The following is a 7541-nucleotide window of genomic DNA, read 5'->3' on the forward strand; positions in this document are numbered from 1 at the left end:
GGTTTCTTTATATTTTATATTTGGGAGGCAGAATGAACAAACAGTTGAACACCGCACACTACTGGTTCATCCAACAAGGTTTTCTATTAGACTGTGAACTGTCATTGTCTTGGGAAATAATTAAAGTTTTTTACATAAACTGTCCATAAAAATGGCAAGCTAAGTATAAATGTTCAAAAATATAAAACTGAAGGATATTTTATTAAAAAAATAATTGTTTATCTTAGCAGATGACTGTACCAGGAGATCAGAGGGACAGCTGACATCTTCAATTTTTAAATCTGATGATCTTGAGATCCTACAAGATACAACTGAAGTGATTGCTGTTACTCCAGATATACCATCATCCATTCACAGCAAAGATCTGTCATCTGATCCTATGAAACAGGTCCCATCTTCTGATTCATTACTGACTACTAAGGAAAATCAAAGTCACAGAAGAGGCAATAAAAAACAAACTGCTCCTAAAACAAAGAAGCCATTTTCATGTTCAGAATGTGGGAAATATTTTGCACAGAAATCAAATTTTGCTATTCACCAGAGAACTCACACAGGGGAGAAACCCTTTTCCTGTTCAGTATGTGGGAAATATTTTGCACAGAAATCACATTTTGTTATTCACCAGAGAACTCACACAGGGGAGAAGCCTTTTTCCTGTTCAAAATGTGGAAAATGTTTTAACAATATATCAGCTTGTGTTAATCACCAGAGAATCCACACAGGGGAGAAGCCTTTTTACTGTTCAGAATGTGGGAAATGTTTTAACAGTAAATCAGATTGTGTTAAGCACCAGAGAATCCACACAGGAGAGAAGCCTTTTTCATGTTTAGAATGTGGGAAATGTTTTGCACAGAAATCAAATTTTGTTACCCATCAGAGAACTCACACAGGGGAGAAGCCTTTTTCATGTTCAGAATGTGGGAAATGTTTTAGGCATAAATCAGATTGTGTTAAGCACCAGAGAACTCACACAGGGGAGAAGCCTTTTTCCTGTTCAGAATGTGGGAAATATTTTAATCAGAAAGTCCTTCTTGATCACCATCAGCGCAGTCACACAGAGGAGAAGTCATTTTCATTTTCTTAATGTGGGAAAAATTTTACTTGGAAATCAACTGTTAATAAACATCAGAGATGTCACATAGGGGAGAAGCCTTTTTTATGTTCATAATGTTGGAATAGTTTTAACCAAAGTTGAATCTTCTTAAATGGGTTGTCTCTTATCATTCCTCATGTTTGCTGACAAAAGGATAAAACTAAACCTTATTAATTCCAAATGTAAAGCTATACCTAAAATTCACCCCCTGAAGGTTAGTCGGAAAGTGACTAATAGAAAAAACATGTACCCCACATCTCAGTATATAGGGTGAGGTGACGTATACACACTCACTCTCCAAGCCTCTCATTTCTATGGGTTTCATTGTCCTCATCAAAGACGACTCATGAAGAGACTATTTAATATTGGCATATACTCAAGCGAGACTAGACAAAAAAACAACTAAAATCATGTATCATGTTATCCGAAACAGTCAGAAAACTAGCCACATATTGGCAGATCCCAGACCTCAAACTATATACTTCGGACGTGTATAAGCCACTCCAGTGTCAGGAAAAGATAGTATGAATTTGAATTTACGAAATGGCTGCAATGAAACAATTTAAAAATTGAAAGGGGTCTGAATACTTTCCATACCCACTGTATCAGTAAAAATAACTCATCTTTATTAGGTAAAGTATAAAAGAATTGCACCATTTTCCGATACCCGTCGCGTCTCCATTTTTCATGACCTCGGGTTGGATGAAGGCTTATTTTTTGTGTGCCGAGCTGATGTTATTAATGGAGACCATTTTGGTGCAGATATGATCTTTTGGTCATCCTTTATTGCATTTTAATGCAATGTTGTGGCGGCCAAAAAAAAGTAATTCTGGCGTTTTGACATTTTTTCTCGTTACGCCATTTAGCGATCGGGTTAATTCTTTTTTATATTGATAGATCAGGCGATTCTGAACGCCGCTATAACAAACATGTGTATGTTTGATTTTTAATTGTTTTATTTTGAAAGGGGCGAAAGGGGGGTGATTTCAACTTTTATACTTTTTTAAAATATTTTTTAAAACATTTTTTTTTTTACTTTTGGCATTGTGAAGACATACAGCATTGTATCTTAATTAACCAGATGATTTTTTTTAGCAAAAGAAGAATAATAGAATGTTATCTGTATGTTGGCTTTAAATTTAAGTCTTGATTTCTAGTTGGTCAAGAAAACAGACTTTTGTTTGTGTAAGCCGGTAATAAATGACTATTATTGTGCTTATCCTTGATAACTAGTGATGATTGCTGATATGCTAATTATGCATTGTGTTATGGAGCCAGTTTGTTGACTTCTAAAGCAGAGAGGGAAAAACTATGCAAATAGTTTACATAATCACCCTACACTGTCATTTCTGTCTGTGGTTCCACTATTACTCCCCAGCAACAGGCCCGCTGTCTTGGGGTCATACTTGACTCCGAGCTTTCCTTTGCCCCCCACATCTGATCACTGGCTCGCTCTTGTTATCTGCATCTCAAAAACATTTCTAGAATTCGACCTTTTCTTACTATTGATTCCGCAAAAACTCTTACTGTTTCTCTTATTCATTCTCGTCTCGACTATTGTAACTCTCTTGTAATCGGTCTCCCTCTTACCAAACTCTCCCCTCTCCAATCTGTCTTGAGTGCTGCAGCCAGGATCATATTCCTTGCCAATCGTTACACCGATGCTTCTACCTTGTGCCAGTCATTACACTGGCTATCCATCCACTCCAGAATCCCGTACAAACTTATTACCCTCACCCACAAAGCACTCCATGGCTCAGCGCCACCCTACATCTCCCTTGTTTCAGTATATCACCCTACCTGTGCCCTCCATTCTGCTGATAACCTGAGGTTAGCATCCTCAATAATCAGAACCTCCCACTCCCTTCTAAAAGGTCAATATGATTAGTCCCCAATCCCTACAATTTTAAGCGTGCCCTGAAAACGTATTTATTCAGATTGGTCTACCGCCTCAACACATTAACCTAACTATGCCTGTGTGGCACAGTCAAAAGTTTTACCATAACCAGGTTCCCCGTATCATGTTCCCACATGCTTTATGCATCCATTAGCCCTCTGTGTCTGTACTGTTACACACTTAACATTATGGCTGGTCCATACAATCAGGGCAACTGTTACCACCCACCTTTCGTGTCTACCTTTTTTCCTCATAGATTGTAAGCTTGCAAGCAGGGCCCTCATTCCTCTTGGTATCTGTTATGATCTATGTGATTATTGTTATGCTGTAATGTCTATTGTCTGTACAAGTCCCCTCTGAAATGTAAAGTGCTGCGGAATATGTCAGCGCTATAGAAATAAAATTTATTATTATTATAATCAAGTAATGCTATAATAATCTCATCTCCATTCTTACCCTTTATGTAAATACTGAATGAGGGACATTTGTTAAGTCTAAAAATAGGTTACATGCCTCTGTATAAAGAGACTGAGAGAGAGAAACAGAGAGATTCTGCCAAGACATCCATACATCCTAAGGACAAGAGACAGGACAGAAGCCACAACATCATCACAAGGGACACGGATCTATCATTCTATAGGAAACAACCTAAGGATTTTCAGCCTTGGCTGGAAGAATACAGATCTGCTCCATTGACCATCATTGAACCATGGATACGTTTCGAGAAGCCAGATTGTGATCTTTGGATCAACTGGCCTTGCACCTTGTATGGACTGTCATCTTCCTACGCTTGTCGTTACTTCCTCTCTGTGTGTGTGCCACAGGTGGAGTAGTGACCCTGGAAGATCTGAAGTCACAGCAGCTATTATCCCAGTGGATCAGTTGCGGCAGTGATAAGCATAGAGGTCTGCTGGAGACCTCTGGTTATCATGTCAATCCATCGGTGACCCATGATCATTTGGCGGGGTCACCAATGGGTGGGATTTCTGGCGCGCTTGCTGGAAGTGCGCATTAAATGCCAGTCAGAGGCTGTTCGGGGCAAATGGCAGATGTTCAAAACAGCTGACGTGCCGGAAAAGATGTGGGCTCACCGCCGGAGCCCACATCAAAGGGAGGAAGTACATTTACGCCCGATGTCAGAAAGGTGTTAAAGGAGATTGTTTTTACAGAGACAGAAGTGGTAATCAATCATGTATACATACAGATAATTACAGAAATACACAGCTTCTAATGTTAAATAGTATAGAGTTACCACAAGAAAATATAATTTGTGTAAACCATGTGTAGATATAAAAATTCAGGCAAATGTCAAATGTTGTAGCGCCATCTAGTGACTATGTGCAAAAGTGCCATCATAGAGTAACATGTATCCTAAGAGAGCGTCACTATCAAGGGGGAAATGAGATAAGTGCACCGTATTTACTGAGTGTAAGATAAATCCATACATAGATATATGTAAGCGGACTGTAGATCTGTCACTGGATATCAGTGTATAAGGGGAATAGATCCTGTGCACTTATAGATGAATAGCTTATATAATGATGACACGGGGGGGCGTGTCAGGATGAGGAGCTGAGCGGGTGCAGGGAACGCTAGCTCCGGGCCCCAGCAGCAACTAACGGTGGGGGAAACCCGCAATTCCACTCACCACGACCTCAGACGGGGTCCGTGCACTAATGGGGCGCGCAACGAGGAGCAGGGGAGCAGCGCTGGGCAGGATGCCGTTCATTTTGCCGGAGCCTGGGAAAATCCAAGATGGCCGCCACAGCACTCACCATGCGGCCAGCGGTGGTGTTGAGCGCTCTGGGGGGTCTGATCTGACACTGGGCCAGACCTTACTGGAGAGGGGTATGAGTACAGAGGAGCAGGCACAGGAAAGATCGGGCAGCTCTTTACCCAGGAGCCCGGAGAAGCACAAAACGCAAGTATATGCACCTGACACAGGGAACCCCTCCACCCCTATCACTGAGGACACACTGAAGTCCCTGCTGGGAGATCTAAAGCAGGCTGTACACAGTGACATTACCTCAGCCTTCACTGCACTAAAGAAAGACATTGGGCACTTAAGGGACAGAACAGCCCATACTGAGGAGAAGCTGGAGGAGTCACCACAGCCCACAACCACTTATCGGACTCTCATTATGAGGCAGATGAGATCACCGCCCTAAAACTAAAGCTGGCGGATTTGGAGGACCGCTCCATGCGCAACAATCTGCGCTTCAGGTGGATACCAGAAAGTGTTACTGCAGACGCGTTGAAGAAGTTCCTAATATTTCTTTACCGCACTAGTCTCCGAGGCGGAAGAGCGAGACCTCATAATAGACAGAGCGTACAGGTTCCCCAAACCCAAAAATGCCCCCGCTCTGTGCCCAGGGATGTAATTGCCAGGCTTCATTTTTATCATTTTAAAGAAACCATTATAAAAGCTGCAGCGAGTGGACCGGAGCTCCCAGAGGTTCAAGAGCATCATGGTCTTCACCGACCTATCCGCCGTCATCCTGAACAGAAGGCGGGTGTTCTCCACAGCCACAAAGATCCTACGGGACAACAGGATCACGTACAAGTGGGGCTACCCGGTGATCGTCACCAAGAATGGGGTCACACAGGTCCTGACTTCCCCCTGAGAGGCCATGTCTCTGCTGCAGAAGTGGTCGCTGGCGACAGTGGACGAGGATACCAGCTCCCCGCTGAAGAAGATGCCGCCCATCCTGATGGAGTGGACATGAACAAGAGAAAAGAATACAAGACTATTTTTCACCATGGTCTGCGGAGGCACGAGAGGAGAGGTTTTTCTTTCTCTTCACCCCCCCCACTATATACTGGACAGAGGAGCATATCAGCCCCCAATGCCCCCACTATATACTGGATAGAGGAGCATATCAGCCCCCAATACCCCCCCACTATATACTGGATAGAGGAGCATATCAGCCCCCAATGCCCCCACTATATACTGGATAGAGGAGCATATCAGCCCCCAATACCCCCCACTATATACTAGATAGAGGAGAATATCAGCCCCCAATACCCCCCACTATATACTGGATAGAGGAGCATATCAGCCCCCAATGCCCCCACTATATACTGGATAGAGAAGCATATCAGCCCCCAATACCCCCCACTATATACTGGATAGAGAAGCATATCAGCCCCCAATGCCCCCACTATATACTGGATAGAGGAGCATATCAGCCCCCAATACCCCCACTATATACTGGATAGAGGAGCATATCAGCCCCCAATACCCCCACTATATACTGGATAGAGGAGCATATCAGCCCCCCAATGCCCCCACTATATACTGGATAGAGGAGCATATCAGCCCCCAATACCCCCACTATATACTGGATAGAGGAGCATATCAGCCCCCAATGCCCCCACTATATACTGGATAGCGGAGCATATCAGCCCCCAATGCCCCCACTATATACTGGATAGCGGAGCATATCAGCCCCCAATACCCCCCACTATATACTGGATAGAGGAGCATATCAGCCCCCAATGCCCCCACTATATACTGGATAGAGGAGCATATCAGCCCCCAATGCCCCCACTATATACTGGATAGCGGAGCATATCAGCCCCCAATGCCCCCACTATATACTGGATAGTGGAGCATATCAGCCCCCAATACCCCCCACTATATACTGGATAGAGGAGCATATCAGCCCCCAATGCCCCCACTATATACTGGATAGAGGAGCATATCAGCCCCCAATGCCCCCACTATATACTGGATAGCGGAGCATATCAGCCCCCAATACCCCCCACTATATACTGGATAGAGGAGCATATCAGCCCCCAATGCCCCCACTATATACTGGATAGAGGAGCATATCAGCCCCCAATTCCCCCACTATATACTGGATAGAGGAGAATATCAGCCCCCAATACCCCCCACTATATACTGGATAGAGGAGCATATCAGCCCCCAATTCCCCCATTATATACTGGATAGAGGAGCATATCAGCCCCCAATACCCCCCACTATATACTGGATAGAGGAGCATATCAGCCCCCAATGCCCCCACTATATACTGGATAGAGGAGCATATCAGCCCCCAATACCCCCACTATATACTGGATAGAGGAGCATATCAGCCCCCAATGCCCCCACTATATACTGGATAGAGGAGCATATCCTGGAGATTCACTTAGAACCAAACTCTATTTTTGAAACTGTTACAGTTTTCTCACAAAATTAAAAAAAAAAAATTGTTATTCCCCCATTTTTTCCTAATTGTCTAGTGGTGACACATAGATTGTATCTGTAATCTGTACATGGTTCTTCACATTTCTAGCATTAATGTAAAGGGACTGAATAGTCCATTGAGAAGATCCCTTCTATGGAAAGAGGCCAAATCCCTAAAAGCAGATGTATTGTGCGTTCAGGACACCCACCTATATAGCACTGACGCCCCCAGACTGCAGAATAGAAATTTCCCAAATGTCTTTCATTCCCAAGCAATTGACAAAAAAGAGGAGTAGTAATCGCAATAAAGAACACCGTCACCTTCCAGCTAATCACCAGCGTAGTGGACGACGAGGGCAGAT

The sequence above is a fragment of the Dendrobates tinctorius genome, unplaced genomic scaffold, assembly GCF_039654945.1.
Source record: "Dendrobates tinctorius isolate UK_male_01 unplaced genomic scaffold, ASM3965494v1 ptg000274l, whole genome shotgun sequence".
Classification (NCBI taxonomy): Eukaryota; Metazoa; Chordata; class Amphibia; order Anura; family Dendrobatidae; genus Dendrobates; species Dendrobates tinctorius.